This window comes from Epinephelus fuscoguttatus, linkage group LG1 (genome assembly GCF_011397635.1).
Source record: "Epinephelus fuscoguttatus linkage group LG1, E.fuscoguttatus.final_Chr_v1".
Lineage (NCBI taxonomy): Eukaryota > Metazoa > Chordata > Actinopteri > Perciformes > Serranidae > Epinephelus > Epinephelus fuscoguttatus.
The window spans coordinates 2,747,437-2,762,719 of NC_064752.1; positions in this window are offsets into that span (position 1 = coordinate 2,747,437).

Here is a 15,283-nt window from a genome sequence, read left to right on the forward strand (position 1 = left end):
GCCACCCAGTTGCCAATTAGAGTTAAATTTCTCCAGTCACCTTGAGGCGTCCTGTTCTACATATCTACCAAGTTTAGTAAAAATCCATATGGCGGTTAGGCCTAGATAAGAAATGAGCTCTCTAGCGCCCCCATTTTGTTTGATGGGCTCAATAATGGAGGGGTCCCCTCAGATTATGTGTGGTCATATGCCTACAAAGTTGCGTGGTGATGGGTGAAACCCTTGAGATGTTCTACACCTTTATGTGATGAGCCACGCCCTCCGCAATATTCATTGCCTTATAGAAGCTCAGTTTTAGTAAGTTTTCCAACTTTTGCCAAGAGGGAACTTTAGATATTGCTCCCTAGATTATGTTCACCCAGTTTCATGCAGATCACTCAAACTTCCTAGGAAGAGATCCATTTGAAGTGTTTTTCAAAAAATTCAAAATGGTGGAAAATCTATATAAGCGGAAGTTATGGGTTCTTGAGACAAATGTGTTCCTCATGAGGAGAGGCATCTCTGTGCAAAGTTTCATGTCTCTACCACATACGGGGCATGAGATATGCCCATTCAAAGTTTGACATTTCAATGGGTTGCTATAGCGCCCCCATTTGGCCAATTGATGTAATATTGCTTCATTGGCATCCTCCCATGACCCTCTACCACTGTGCCAAATTTCACATGGATTGACCAAGTCAGTGAGGAGAAAAACATGGAACACACACACACACACACACACACACACACACACACACACACAGAGTTGTTGTCATTATATAGTCAGATTACACAACATGACTTCATGTTGCCTCCACAGTAAGGCTGTAAAGTCGTGTTTGGCGTGATGACGCTCTGTCATCTCATTTGGCCATTTGTTAGCAACTGTCTTTTTTCAAGATACATACAAGCGTCTAAATTCAAAGTGAGATACTTACTGACATATTTTATGTCATAGAACAAAACGTGAAAGTCTCCTCAGAGTGTGTTAAACACACACATTATTTCAGACATCGAACCAAAAACACACCAAAAAACTTGTTGACTTCAAGACGATGGAACCAGCGGTGCTAAAATGCTGAATCATTTCTGGGTTTATGTCTTTGTTTATGTTATGTGTTTTAACATTATCACAGTCATATTTTTCATGGTGTGTGCACAATGCATGTGCTGTATAGAATTAGTATGTACTGTATTCTGGTTTTGGGACAGTGTACATGTGTTTGATCCTGTTCCTGCCCCCCCCACTCCCTCACCTGCTCTGACACGATAAGTAAAGTTGTAATTTACTGTCTTTGTGTTGGCATCTCCACTAAACTGCTTAGCAGCGTCTAATTACCTCTGTGTGTTTGCCAACTGTGTCAGGGATTTTTATTCTTTTTTTTTTTAATAATCCAAATAAGCCTTTACAAGAGAACCACTGGGACGTGACATGTACTCTGGTCCATAATCCTGGAAGAGTTGTTTACCTCTGAGAACGCGGGGAGCGATTGTCTCGTTGGAGCCGTAGAGCTGATTATTGGTGTGGTATTAAGAGAAACTACGGGAACATGAACCATCTGCCTGCCGGTGAAAGCAATGAGGTTTCCACAGAGAGAGAGAGAGAGAAAGAGGAGTGAGGGATACGAAAGAGAGGAAGATATATGTTTAAAGAATTTCAGTGTGTCACTACCACAGTTACTGTGACGCCCTGCAGGTCAGGCCAACATCTAAATGCTCCACAGCAGACGGAGAAAAAACTCAACAAAGAAGAAGTCCATGGTGGTATCAATGCTCATCGAAGTTATGACTGAGAAAATTAAATGTATTAGCTTCATGTTTCACATCATGGTTGTCGCTGTATTTAGTATTTATTGTCTGTGTGAGAGCTGATGTGTCTCAGAAACCTCTGACACCTCTTGTGGTTCAAGAGCAGATTGTGGGTTCAGATCTTGTCAAAAAATTATTCCATTTAAACTCCAGAATAACTGAACATTTATTAGCATTTATTTTTGCACTGAATCCTTCATTATTTCAGTGACTGTTGCAGCCAGTGAGAGGGTGTAATGTAAGTGTAGTAATGGATGTGGATATGGTGACGTCACCCACTGGGTTGTGGACTCCAGTTTTGAAGCCTGGAGTTTGGCATTTTGGCCGTCGCCATCTTGGTTCTTTGAAGGCGTTGATACAGTTAACTCTCACCGCAGACACACAGATCTGGAAACTAAACTGCTGCAGTGTGAAAGCAGACGGATCTTTCTTCTAAGGCCTGAATTAAAACACTTAACTTGTACTGCTTTTTATATGTAGATATCTGCCTGTATCAGCACTCTTGGATATCCTTTGTCATATTTTGTATTTGCTCTTTTTTCATGTTGATTTCTGGGGCAAAGGAACCACTTCACACATCTATTAAAGAAGACAGGTGCGTTGGAGAGAGAAGACCAAACAGTTGCAAAAGGACTCCCGCACACTGTCTAACTTGCAATAAATAATTCATTTACGACGTTTTGGTACGAGACCTTCATCAGGCAAACCCTGATTTTGCCGACCGAAACGTCGTAAATAAAAGTATGTGCTATATCGTAGGCAACTGGACTTGCTTGCGTTTCTTGAAGTTGCCTACGATATAGCACTTACGATTACCATGACCTGGACGACTGAGAATCTTCACCGACAAGTCGTAAATAAATTATTTATTGCAAGTTAGACATTGTGCGGGAGTCCTTTTGCATCATATTAATTTCTAAGTTATTTATTCATTATTTAATTATTTTATATATATGCATGTGTGTACATAAATATGTGTACATATACATATATATATATATATATATATAGGTAATGGTAGTAATCTGTGTCTGTATCTGTTCTGTGCAGCACACGTCAGTCACACTGGTGATAGTCGAGGACTTAAACGTTTGCTGCTGGGTTTTTTTTTTTACGTTTTATTATTACTTTTTGCACTTTGAGCACTCTTCTTTTTGTGCACGGATGTTTTGACTAAATTGACATTTTGTGGCACTGACATCAGCCTGTGAATCTTTTTTGTGTCTGTTCAGCTCAGTTGATTTGGTGTGCAGGTATTTCTTCTGTCATCCTCTCTTGATTGTCCAGTGTACAGATGCACCCAAGATCAACTTTTTTGTTGCCCTGAGTAGGCGCAGTTCCACAGCAGCCTTAAGACCTTGGATCCAGACGTGACCATGTTTGGGCATGAGGGTGGAGTTATGGAGGAACGAGGGGTGGGGCTGACTGAGAAGCTGAAGACACTGTCAGCAGACAGCCTGTCAGCTGACAGCCCCGCCCTTAAAACCCTTTAAACCCACCGGTCACAATAGTGACCGCAAAAAAAGTTTTCAGTTGTAAGGCTCTAAAAATATTAGCGAATGATGTATCAGTGTATTAACTGGTGGGATAGCACCGTGTATTCACATGTGCATGTACTTCTACACATGCGTGGTTCTTATTCTACCAAACCTTCTAGTTTTGGACATGTGGGGTCTCTGTGACGGCCCGGACAAAGCATACAACCTTACAGTTGTTCCTCAAAATAAAAAAGATGTTGTCTTCAGTGACTGTGGTAGCGATGGGTCAGATATAGACTCTGAGGGGGAGACAGGTCGTTAACCAGCCAGGCGTTGAATTCATATGCTGAACTTATGCAAACATTTTCATTTCATTTATTCCTTTTGACCCCTCCCCGGGGTATAAGGGGCAGACAACAAAAATAACATTAACAAATCAGAACAGATCATGACAAGAACAGCTTTATCAGTGATGATGATCTCCCTTCCCAGTGTTCTCATCCCAAGTCCTCATATACCACCACTTCAGCAAGGATTGTGGAGTCAGAAACCTGACGCCACAAACAACCTTACATGGCAGCATGTAACGCAGTTTTAACAGTTTTTTTCTGCCGTAACCTTGGACATGTTAACATGGGGGTCTGGGGGGATTGATTCACTCTTGGAGCCAGCCTCAAGTGGACATTAGGCGAAGTGCAGTTTTTGGTTTCATGCTTCAGTCCCGGCGCTTGCAGCCAGTGAGCTCATTTCTCAGTCTGCTCCTGAGGTCAAGATGTGACGTTCAAGTGCACAATCCAAGGAAACACCACTGTCATTGTTAAAGACTGAAGCTGTAGTGAACCGGCCTGTTTCCAGTGAATCTGTCACTGAGCTGAAGGGAAAATTATATCCTCGAGCACAACTGACAGAGCATGCAGTGTGTGTGTGTGTGTGTGTGTGTGTGTGTGTGTGTGTTTGGGGGAAGGCGGGGGGGCCGGTTTGCACATAAATACAAAAGCGTATATCCAACACAATCAAAATAAATCAAAGTTTCATAATCTCCCAATTACTGTTATCATCATGTGATCTCATCTAATCAGATAAAACATAATGAAACCTGTGAACAGTAATTAGCCTCCACTTCTATCCCTTTCATTTACAATCACTGTAACACACACACACACACACACACACAGTGTTGAGCAGAACTGTGTATGTTTAAGCTACCTCTAATTTCTTTTTTTTTTTTTTTTACTAATACGTTTGAGGCGTCGGCCTGGATCACAAGGTGAGGCTGATTCTCTCTGAGCCTGTTTACACCTGATGTCAGTGTAAGCATTTCTTTTTTGCAGTAGTGTTTCTGTGTCGCTCTGCAGCTATGTCGGCAGTGAAGTTTCTGTGAAGTGCTGTAAAATTTGACTGATTCAAAACAGCACCAAAACACACATCAAACACACATTAAACACACATTAAACATGGCTTAATAGAGACTATTTCAAACACAAGTACACAAATCAGCTTCTTTAAGATTCACAGACAAACACTTTTCTTTATCTGGACACATTTTCCCCACAAAGACAACATGCTAACATTATTAGCACAAGTCTATGGCATTTTTCATTGTAAAAATTAGCCTAGCGGCTAGCAGGGATTTTCCTCTTCTCATATGAAGCCAGGGACAACAGCAACATTTAACAAAGGTAACGTTACAAAATTCAGCTCCATTACAGCTCACAAGGTTCACTGACAAAACAACAGTCTGATACTAAACACGTTTTCCTCACAAACACAACATGCTAACATTATTAGCACAAGCCTATGGCATTTTACATTGTATAAATTAGCCTAGCTAATTAGCTAGCAGAGTTCTTCCCTACTAATATGAAGCCAGGATCAATCACACACAGGACTTAGATGACATTTTATGGAGGCTTCAATTTATTATTTCATATCTGTTTCAAACCTGTGAAACCAATGTAGATAAAAGCTGCGTTTCCTTGGAGGAAAATGTTTTTCAGCTTTCATATATAAACAGGAGGTCTGCTTCCCCACGGCGTGCACTTACATTTCTTGTGAGGTGCATGTCAGGCTACTGTGTAGGCTGCGCGTCTACGCTGAGCTACACTGTCGGTACAGCCTCGATTCAACGCAGGAATATAAATCCTGCTTAAAGACTCCCACCCTTAGTTTGTGTCCATATGTAGTGATCAATCAAATGTCATTGCAGTAAACACTGAAAGGTGGAGTAACACATGATTGTTCTGCGCTATCTTCTATTTGGTATTTTTTAGCATCAAGATACTGAGACTGACTCGTTTACTGACAGGATACAAAATGTTTGGATTTAAGAGTCCAGTTGTGTCATTGTGTCAATATCTGCCATTGGAACAAATGTTGCTCTCACTTTCCAAGTTTTCTCAGTGATGTATCAACTATACATGTTAGCATCTGTTTTGCACCTGCATGTGAAATAAGAGATTTTAGCTGGAGTCTAAAGTCCTGGGCGCTGGGCTGCCCTGGGATCATGTTTGACTGTGACACATTTACTGCATCATTACTGAGGTAAAATCCTGCACATTTACATTCCATACTTATTACTCTCTCTAACACTAATGATGACAGGCGTGCTGTGTGACATGTTGTGAAACGTAATAATAATCTGGGGACACACACATATTGGCTCAGCACATTAATGAGGTCAAATTACTGTCATGCACGTATGACTTCTTTCTGTCTCAGTATTCCCCTCCATGCTGCATCACATCTACAGCTACAGAATCCTTCATGACAGCATGTACAGTAAATATGATTTTATGGCCTCAGACTCTCGCTGCTCAGATTTGTGTAGGCCGAAGATAAGGAATATTAATGTGATACTTTTCATTCCCCACAGGGCGAATTCCTCGACCAGCAGCGAGCAGATCAGAGTGCGGGGTCAGGGATAGCACCCATAGCTGGCAGAGTTTGGTGTCGTGTCCGAGATCATTTCAGAAGCGCAGATGCTTGCTGACACAGGGTCACGAAGTCAGTTTAAAGGCACATTTACAGTCTAACAGGCTTTTCCTGAAAGGAGGCTGTTGGAAAAGCTCATGCAGCACCAGGTCCATGCATGGAAACACTGTTCTTAACTTACTGCGCTAAAACCTGAAGTTCCTCCAGATCATCACAGCTGTTTGAACTCATTCTGGCAGATTAGACGTGTTCGGGTTAAAAAGAGGCAGAACTATGAAGATAAATGTGAGCTGCAAAGACGGAGAGAGATGTCAGTCAAGTTTAATATGAACACACCCACACAGTCCAGAGAACAGGTCTGACCAGTCAATAAGTGAACACACCTGTGTGGGCGCAACATGAGTGTGTTGGGACTTTAATAGTCAACAGGAAATGCAACACTCTCTGCCATTATAAACACAATGTGCACAGTAAAAATATCTACATAGTATAAAACAATATATTCCTGTGGTCCTGAAAACTGTTTGAAAAGTTTCAAAAGTCGTCTGGGATTCCTGAAAAACACACAGAACAGCAAGTTAAATGAGTATCACTGCTTTTTTTATATTTGTGTAACATATTGTTTAATTTGTTCTCAGGCATCTTTAACGAAGGCACGATACACCACTGGGTGGCGTCATTGTAAAACACTGCCAGACAGAGTCTGTTTGAAACAACGTAATATCAGGATCTGGAAAGTCTCTATAGGTGGATGAGTCCAACAAACCCTTTGGCTGCTGTCAGCCCTAGAGTGGTCTCCTCTGGTCTGAATCAGGGACTCATGTTGTTCCAAAGTTGTATAATTGCCTAGAGTTGGTTGGTGTTCTCACGGCAGCATTTACAAGAGGACCAGATCAAATGCCTTGTGTGAGAAAGCTGCTCTTGATTGGTCAGAATTTCCATGTGGGAAAAATCCAGGAAGTAAAGCAAACGTTGAAGAAGAGTACACTTGCAAGATAAATGTGACACTTTCTAATGTCACAATGGAGGGACAACTACGCAGGTTGATTTTAGCGCTGCTCATCGTGGACTATATTGCTGTCATTGTTCATTTTAGTCAAAGCATACAGTTTGAAAACGAGGCAAACGCGGCTCCAACTAGAAAACAATGTTTTGATGCATTGGATGTGCTGAATGTGCATATTAAGGCAGTACAGGAGGAGGTGCACATTAATAATCCTCCAGGACTGTAACATGCTCATGTTTAACCCAAACAATGTGTCATGTGACTGCAGTTGCTTCACATCCAGGTCGCAACACCTTCTCACCACAAACCAACCACACCAGAGTTCCTTTGGAACCGGACTGAGACCACCTCTTCAAGAAGGTCTCAGTCTGGTTGTTTTGGTGTGTTCTCACCTGCACAAACAAACTTGAGTTCGACTGAACTGAACCAAACAGTGCAGGTGTGAACGCAGCCTGAGTTCCATGCAGTAACCTGGTGTTCACTTCCTGTATGAATGTTGAGCCAAAGCATAATGATTTTTTTTCTGAACCTAACCACGTGCATTTGTGTTCTGTTTGGATTCATCACCTCCAGAGACACAACACATTGTCACATAGTCGAATAACATCTGTTTTTCAGTACATTGATTTTCTTAAAGCGGCTTTCTTATAATATATTCATGATGCCAGCCTCTCCTCAGTGGAAATGATGCTCGTGCACGTACGGGAAGTTGAGGACTGCTGCTCAGTCTAAAACAGCAGGCAAAGGCGAATTACCCGTTATTCCACGCCACCCAGGCTCCGGAGGCTAACATCCAGCCTTTATACTCAACTTCCAGCCAGTGTCTGCGTGGCGTTGCCATGGCATCGGGCTGTAGGATGAAGGAATTCACCTTCCATTGGTGGAAGTCTGCCTGGAGGCTCCTCAGGATTCTCTCATGCGTCACACAAGCTCCCCCCTCCTCCTCCCTCATTCACACCTAACCAGCTCTGACTTTGCTTGTTAGCACAAAATCGTCCGTTCCCTCTCAGTGTTTGCAGCTTCCTCCCTCCATCCCCCGCTTCCTTTCTTTTCTCATGTATCCCAGCTTCCGTTCATTCTTCCCTCACTGTTCTCATCTCACCATTACTGTCACTTGCCCCTCGGGCTTTCCCTCCTCCCCATTCTTCCATTCATCTCTTTCCAAATTTGTTTTTGCTCCTGTCTCCCTCCCTCACCAGTCTCACCTTCCATCTCTCCACTCACTCCTCCACCATCTGCCCCTGCTCCTTGTCCTCTCTTTCTGCCCCTGCCTCCATCCCTCCATCATTTTCTCCCAACCTACTTTTTCTCCCCCTCGCTCACGATCTCAGCTGCCGCCTCCGGCCTCCTCTCATCACGGCTAACACCCCGCTGAGGGTAGGAAGGGACTGTCACGCAGCCAAGAGCAAAGTAACAAACTGCAGCAACAGAGACGTCTTATGAGGAATCAGAGGGGCATCATGGGAGAAGCACAGGGCATTTCTTCACATCTCCTTCCTTCTCTTCAAACTCCCTCTGTGCATCTTTGTTTTCTCCTCCCGTCATCCTTCTCTTCTCCTTTTATCTGCGTCTTGTTCCATTTTATTGTTTCTTGGTTTTAACCCCGTCTTTCTGGAGCAGCATGTGCTGTTATCTCAACATGTTGCCTTCCCACACGCGCAAACTCTTTTCTAATAAAGTCATGTAATTTTCATTCCTACACACTGCCTGGAGAGAAGTGACTGTGTTACCATTCAGAGAGGTTTCTGCAGTTCAACTTATTTCTCTCTTGATTTTTAAACCAGATGAAGGATGATCTTTAATAATACAGTCGGTTTAGTGTGGTCTTACCATCGAGTGCAATTTAGCTACTCAGACTGCTTTAATTGCGATGACCTCAGGGTCTGAAACAGCCCTTCAAAAGGGATCTGTGCTTATCTGCTTCTACTTATTATCTCACAAAATATCTGTATTCAGATTTTTACCCGACAAGGGCTGCATGAGTTCACATCCTCATCGCTGCTACAAATACACAATATGAACATGCTTAAAGTATGAATCTAAATCAACCAAATAGTAAAACATATGTGTTTGATTCCCACCTGCACTCAAAGAAGTCTGAATAAAAACTGTGTAACTGTTGAAGGAAATAAAACTGAGGATGCATTTGGACATGTTGCATGATTTTTCCTTAAAAGTTGAAATGTCTATTTAAGACCTTCCTGTACATAAAAACACCTCTAGAAAACCTGTATTGATGAGACAGATTGTGGGGCCTGTAAGGGGTTAACATCTGCTGTGGAGTTTCAGAGTGTCAATGACTACAACACCCATAACCCTCGGGTGACGTCAGCCAATCGCTGGCTCTTTAAATTCTTCTAAACTACAGGAAATGTGTTCCTTATATCAGGCCCTGGTTGGCTATCGAGGCCAGCACAACAGCACCAGAAGCTCCTATTGGCTCAGGTGAGGTGTCACGGAAAAGGTCAGGAGCTCCCTTCCATTTTGAGATACACCGAAAGATGCAGAGGTATAAATCCCACTTTAAAAAGTCTGTGTAAAAATTGACCCTGCGTTAGGAGGTTCCCCACTCTCCCAACCTGTTCAGTCCACTTAGGGGCTGCCACCATTTTGGTGTGATAAGGATGGGCTCACTAACACTCAGCTTCTTATGAACAGACATTTATCCTGTTCACAGTGTCTGAAGAAGGAGTTTGTTAAAGCACCACCTCTGCAAAAATGCTCAAAAATTGCTCCAAGAGACATTTTGTCTTGTTACATGTGTCTCCCAATTTTCATACACCCAGGTGAAACCAGCTTCAATGGCTACTCTGTAGAAATTTTGTAGTGAGTGTTACTGAGCCACATTTTTTACAAATGAGGATGAGACCCATGAAATATTAACATTTTTACCAGTTTGGATACTTGTGCAAAGTTTCATAAGTTTTTAAGCATCCTAAGCCCCTCCAGAATGTGATTTATTAGCACAATTCATTAGTTTGTTTTGAAACAGACTGTATGCATGTAAGAAGCAGAAACTGTGCATTTCCTGTGAAAACATAACTGTATTTTGAAAAAAAAAATGACATGTAACAAGCGTAAATTAAGACACTGTCCCCAAATGTCCAAAACTGACACAGGAAGGTACCTAGCTGTCATATTTTGATGTGTAGGTCCACAGCCAAAGCTGCGCTGTTTGGCAACTTGGGACGAGAACGTGTTGGGACTACAAGCTACATCATTTCCTATCAGTCCCTCGTGTGCGTGAAGGCAATTCACTGAGTTACTGTTGGAGATAAGCTCCACAAAATGAGTCTGACTCTGTGAAAATCTGTCTGATTCTAACTTTGAAAAAGACTTCTTTATTATATTGTGTTTTTTGTTCTGCGGTTAAACACGTGCAGCAGAGTTTCCTGCTGCTTGCAGAGATTGGACAGTTTGCTGAAAGGTTAAAGTTTCAATCCCCTCCACAGCTGTATGATAAATTGCTCCGTCCTTGACGCAGAGACCAAACCCCTACATGCTCACTTATTGTACAGCAGTCGTCCTGCTGTAGAGTGTCAGCTAAATATCATCAATTAAATGTTCACAGCCGACCCAACAGCACAATGCTGCTCCACCTTGTAGGTGTCTGGATACCTGACAGAGCACCATTACAGATGTAAAGGTCATCACCCGAAACACTCCACAGCTCCTGGCCGGGAGGGAATGCGAGATAATATTTCCTCTCCCTTTGAGATGCACTAAACTGTAAATCACAGAGGGCTCCGGTAAATCATCGTGTAAAGGTACGAGTGAGTGCAGCTTTAATGGGACTCTGTCTGGTTTACCTCAAACAATGCACATGACATTTGACACTGAGAAGAGATGATAAAGACTTCTGATAATCCATCATGACTCTGACTTTTATGTCACAAAGAGCCAAATTTAATGGAAGTTAACAGAGTACAGGTTTAACGTCAACAGGCCGGACACGTTTCCTTCAGAGGGTCATACATTGAAAAAACAGATCATTAAATGTGACTTTTTTAAATTCTATCGTCTATCTATGTTGTGCTTCACAGTTGGAGAAGTATTAACCTGTGTAGCATCACTCAGTGTGGGAAGCTGTTGCATCGTACGTCCTAGCCTGTGATTCAGTAGGCGCTGTCATCGTACAGTCTGCAGACATCAAACTTGATGTTGCACCCAAGTTTATTAGATCCATGTGGCACAGTGTAGCTGCACTGAACTTCAGCTTCACTCAGGCTTCAGGTTTAGGCATCAACAACACTGGTTGAGGTTCGAGGAAGATCATGGTCTTGGCTGAGAGAAAGAGAATCTGCTTTTACATCTGGAACTTCCTGCCTACAACGGGCTTGAGACGCACCCTCGTTGAGGACTTGGCTCAGATTCAGGAGTTACTTCTTATCCTGAAGCCTCCTTAAAGCCGCTCCAAGGATCTTTTAACTGGATATGCAAAAGTCTCTTGTTTCTGCTGATGTCTGTGCGTGACCTACAACAGCAAATGAGACCATCGGTGTGAAGATAAGCTGTTTCTATATAGTGTATATCCATACCTTTAGGAAACTGTCTCCGGGTCTGCCCCAGGTCGCTTCCAGGACGAAACGATTTACGGCACCCAGACGGCACACGTCATCTTACCTAGCTGCTTACATTTATAGTGACTCTTATAAATAGTCGCTATTCCTCCTCCTCGACCCGACGTCCGCGGGGAGTTAAAATAGCAGCAATCATCGGGTAAAAGTTCTGTGAAAGCACTGGACTCACCAACAGTCAGCCACGTCTCAGTCACACAGAGAAAATCTAATCCTCAGGAAGTCAGGAAATCCTTCAGGATAAACGTTTTGTTCGCTAGCGATCTAGCATTTACCAGCCCAATCCTGGCAGGAGCCGGCGGGTCCATGGCGTTAGCTGTCCGGGGAGCCACACACAGAGGCCGCAGGTCTCGGGGACGAGGAGAGCAGGGGCCGCGGGGCTGGAACACCTCATCCGGGCTGACGACAGGTACTAGCCAGGCGTCGACAGGGTCCAGCGAGTGCCGAGAAATAAAGAGGCGAGGCACCGCTCCATACTCAGTCCAAGAAGCCGTGGAAGTGCTCGCCAAACAGGCCTTCAGCCTTACCAGCCGACCGCTGCGTTTACCCCGGTGGCGGTGGCGCTTACGCCGGAGAGGTGGAGCTGGGGTGCGGCAGAGGTGAGCTGGGATCCCCGATAGGAGCGGGGGCAAAGTTTTCCCGTCATGTTGTCTCATTCATCCCCAAAAACAAACACATGTGTGAGCCAGGTAAGCGTCTTTACGACAATACGTGCTAGAAAATGTAGGGAAATGGGAAATGTAGGCTTCATTCCAGCAAAACACTACCGCTTTTGTCCACAGGGTCGTCAAAATCAACTCAACATGAAAGTTCCTTGTAGGGGCTTAAAGGAATCTAATCTGGTTTGATTCGGTAGTGGGAACCTTTTGCGACTGCATGCCTTTGCTGACATCAACCCCAACAAGATTTGAACCCTAACCCTTCCACATGGAAGACAAGTGCTCTAACCACTGCACTGTCTTGGCTAAATCAAAATAATAAGGTCATAAAAATGAACCTGCAGTTTTATATGTTTAGAAAATACTTGTTGAAAATGTGAATAGACTGCACTTACTGAACCATGGAGTTAGACCATTTAACTGTTAACTGTTCATCATTTCTGTGTCCTGCTACATGAGAACTATACGCCGCAAACAAGTTGCCTTTGATTTGTAATAATTATTTTTTTTTAAATTGCAACTAGTTTTTGCAATTTTCACTTGCTTTTGCAACTTCTGTCACAGGGGACACTTTTTACCTGCCATTAATGCCATCCTCTCAGCTCTCTCAGTAGTTTTCCACTGACCAGGTCTTGTCACCACACCTACCTGACAGCCTATCACCTGTTCACACAGGTGATAGGCTGTCAGTATAAAGACTCCAGCTCCACAGACTCAGTGCAAGACTTTCCAGCATTTATTCCTGGACTGCTTCCTCGTTGCTGATCTTGCCTGCTCCTGATTCTCCTGCTTTGTCTGCTCCCTGGTAAACCACTCAGCCTTCTGTCCTCAACCAAGAGCTCTGCTTCCACATTCCTGGTTCGCATGTTCTCCGAGGATGTTTGGAGAGACTGTCACCCAGCTCTCCAAAGAGAGTATATCTGTCCATCTGTAAACGTCTGTGCTGTGGATTGCTTCAACGTGTGGCTGCACGTTTTGAATATGTCAAATGCGTTCAATCAGTCGGTCTCCTACTTCGATCTGAAATAAAATATCTGCATCTATTGGATGGATAGCCGTGACATTTTGTACAGGCAGTGATTGTCTTAAGAGGATGAACCCACTGTCTTTCGAGATCCCCTGACTTTTTAACTGGCACCATCATCAGGTCAACACATCCAATACTTTAGTTTGTGGACAGTACTGAGCCATGGAGTCAGACTGTCCAACTGTTTTTCAGCATTTTGTGTCCTACTGTATGAAAACTACGTTACGACTGGCATCAATGCACCCAGGTTTGGACAGATCAGCGAAAACTGCATTTTCCTTCTGTGCACTTTGGGAATAATCTGCAATAAGATCTAAGATTAGAAACTTTAATTATAAGGGTGTCATAAAACATGTGGTGATGGAGGTTGTTTTTCTTGAGAGGCCGCCGTGTTCTTCTGGTTCATCGTATATCCTGTTGTATATGTTGCATTTTAAAATGCAGGGATCTTGTGCAGCTGCTATCTTGGCCAGGTCTCTCTTGTAAAAGAGGTTTTCGACCTCAATGAGACTTCCTGGTAAAAAAAAGAAAACAAATCTAAAATAAATAACATGAATAAATGCAAAGGTTGTAGGACTTTGAGCTGATAACAGTGTGCTGTTAAATAAATCCTGAATCACTGTGGTCATCCTCAGAGACGGATCTCCATTTAAAGGTGGTCACATTCCTCCAGCTAAGCTCATATCATGAGATAAGGGCTGATGCAGACTGACCCCTGGGCTGCGTTACATGGACCATGCCTCTGCTGAGCTCTAATTTACTGCTTATCAGGTCTCCAGTGCACCTTCACATGCCTGCAAGCTGTCCCGTATCTGCCCGCTATAGCTAACAGGCGGCACACAAGGAAGGGGAGATAAGATGCATGGCACCCTGGGGAGAGTCTGAATCGGCGTGGATGGCCTTTAGCAGACCACTTGTGTATTTGTGCATGTGTGTGTGCACAACCCTCATTTGACCAAATGGCCTTTAGGTGTTGATGTGTTCTGCTGGCGTCATGATAATTGTATTTCTCTGCTCCCTCGTGTGTGTGTGTGTGTGTGTGTGTGTGTGTGTGTGTGTGTTCATTGAACATGGCAGTGTGAGCAGACTGTATCAGCGCGTCAGCTCTGTATCAGATATATTTGGCTTCGGGTCAAGGCACTAGCTGATCTCTCTGCTTTACAGAGACACAGTGTGGACAGTTGTCAGTAACATTGATTTATTACCCATAGTGCACTGCTCGGCTGCTACACTGCATCACTTAAACGGGATATCAGTTTATTGTTTCTCCCCTCTATTGGATTTCATGGCATTTTATTTTCACTACATTCAACAGATCCACAAAGACAAACGGAGACAAAAATCAATAAGAGACAGAATCACACTGGAGCTGAACACAGCAACAAATTCTCCACCAAACTGAACCACTATCCACTGTCATAGACTGGATACCAGATATTAAACTACAACATCTACATGTTTATTATTTGAAAATAAAAACATCTGAAAAGAAATCTAATTTAAAAAGACTCACAATAATAACACTAGTCCATACCCACTGAGTGCACAGTTGCCCACGTACAGTTTCACATGGTGTGTGTTTGGGACACAGGTCATAGGAAACTGCAGATTAAATAGTCAACTGAACCCATGAAGAAGAGCAATGTGTTCAGACAGAGTGTTTGTGAAGTTGATAGTACGATTGCTTTATTGAAAGTACAATAGTACCATTGCCAATAGTGGGATAGTTAGTGGGCTAAAACTACACATTAGTAGTTGAGGTAGCACGTTGAAAGGCAGATAGTTAAAGTGTTTATATGTTGTATTGACTTAACAGT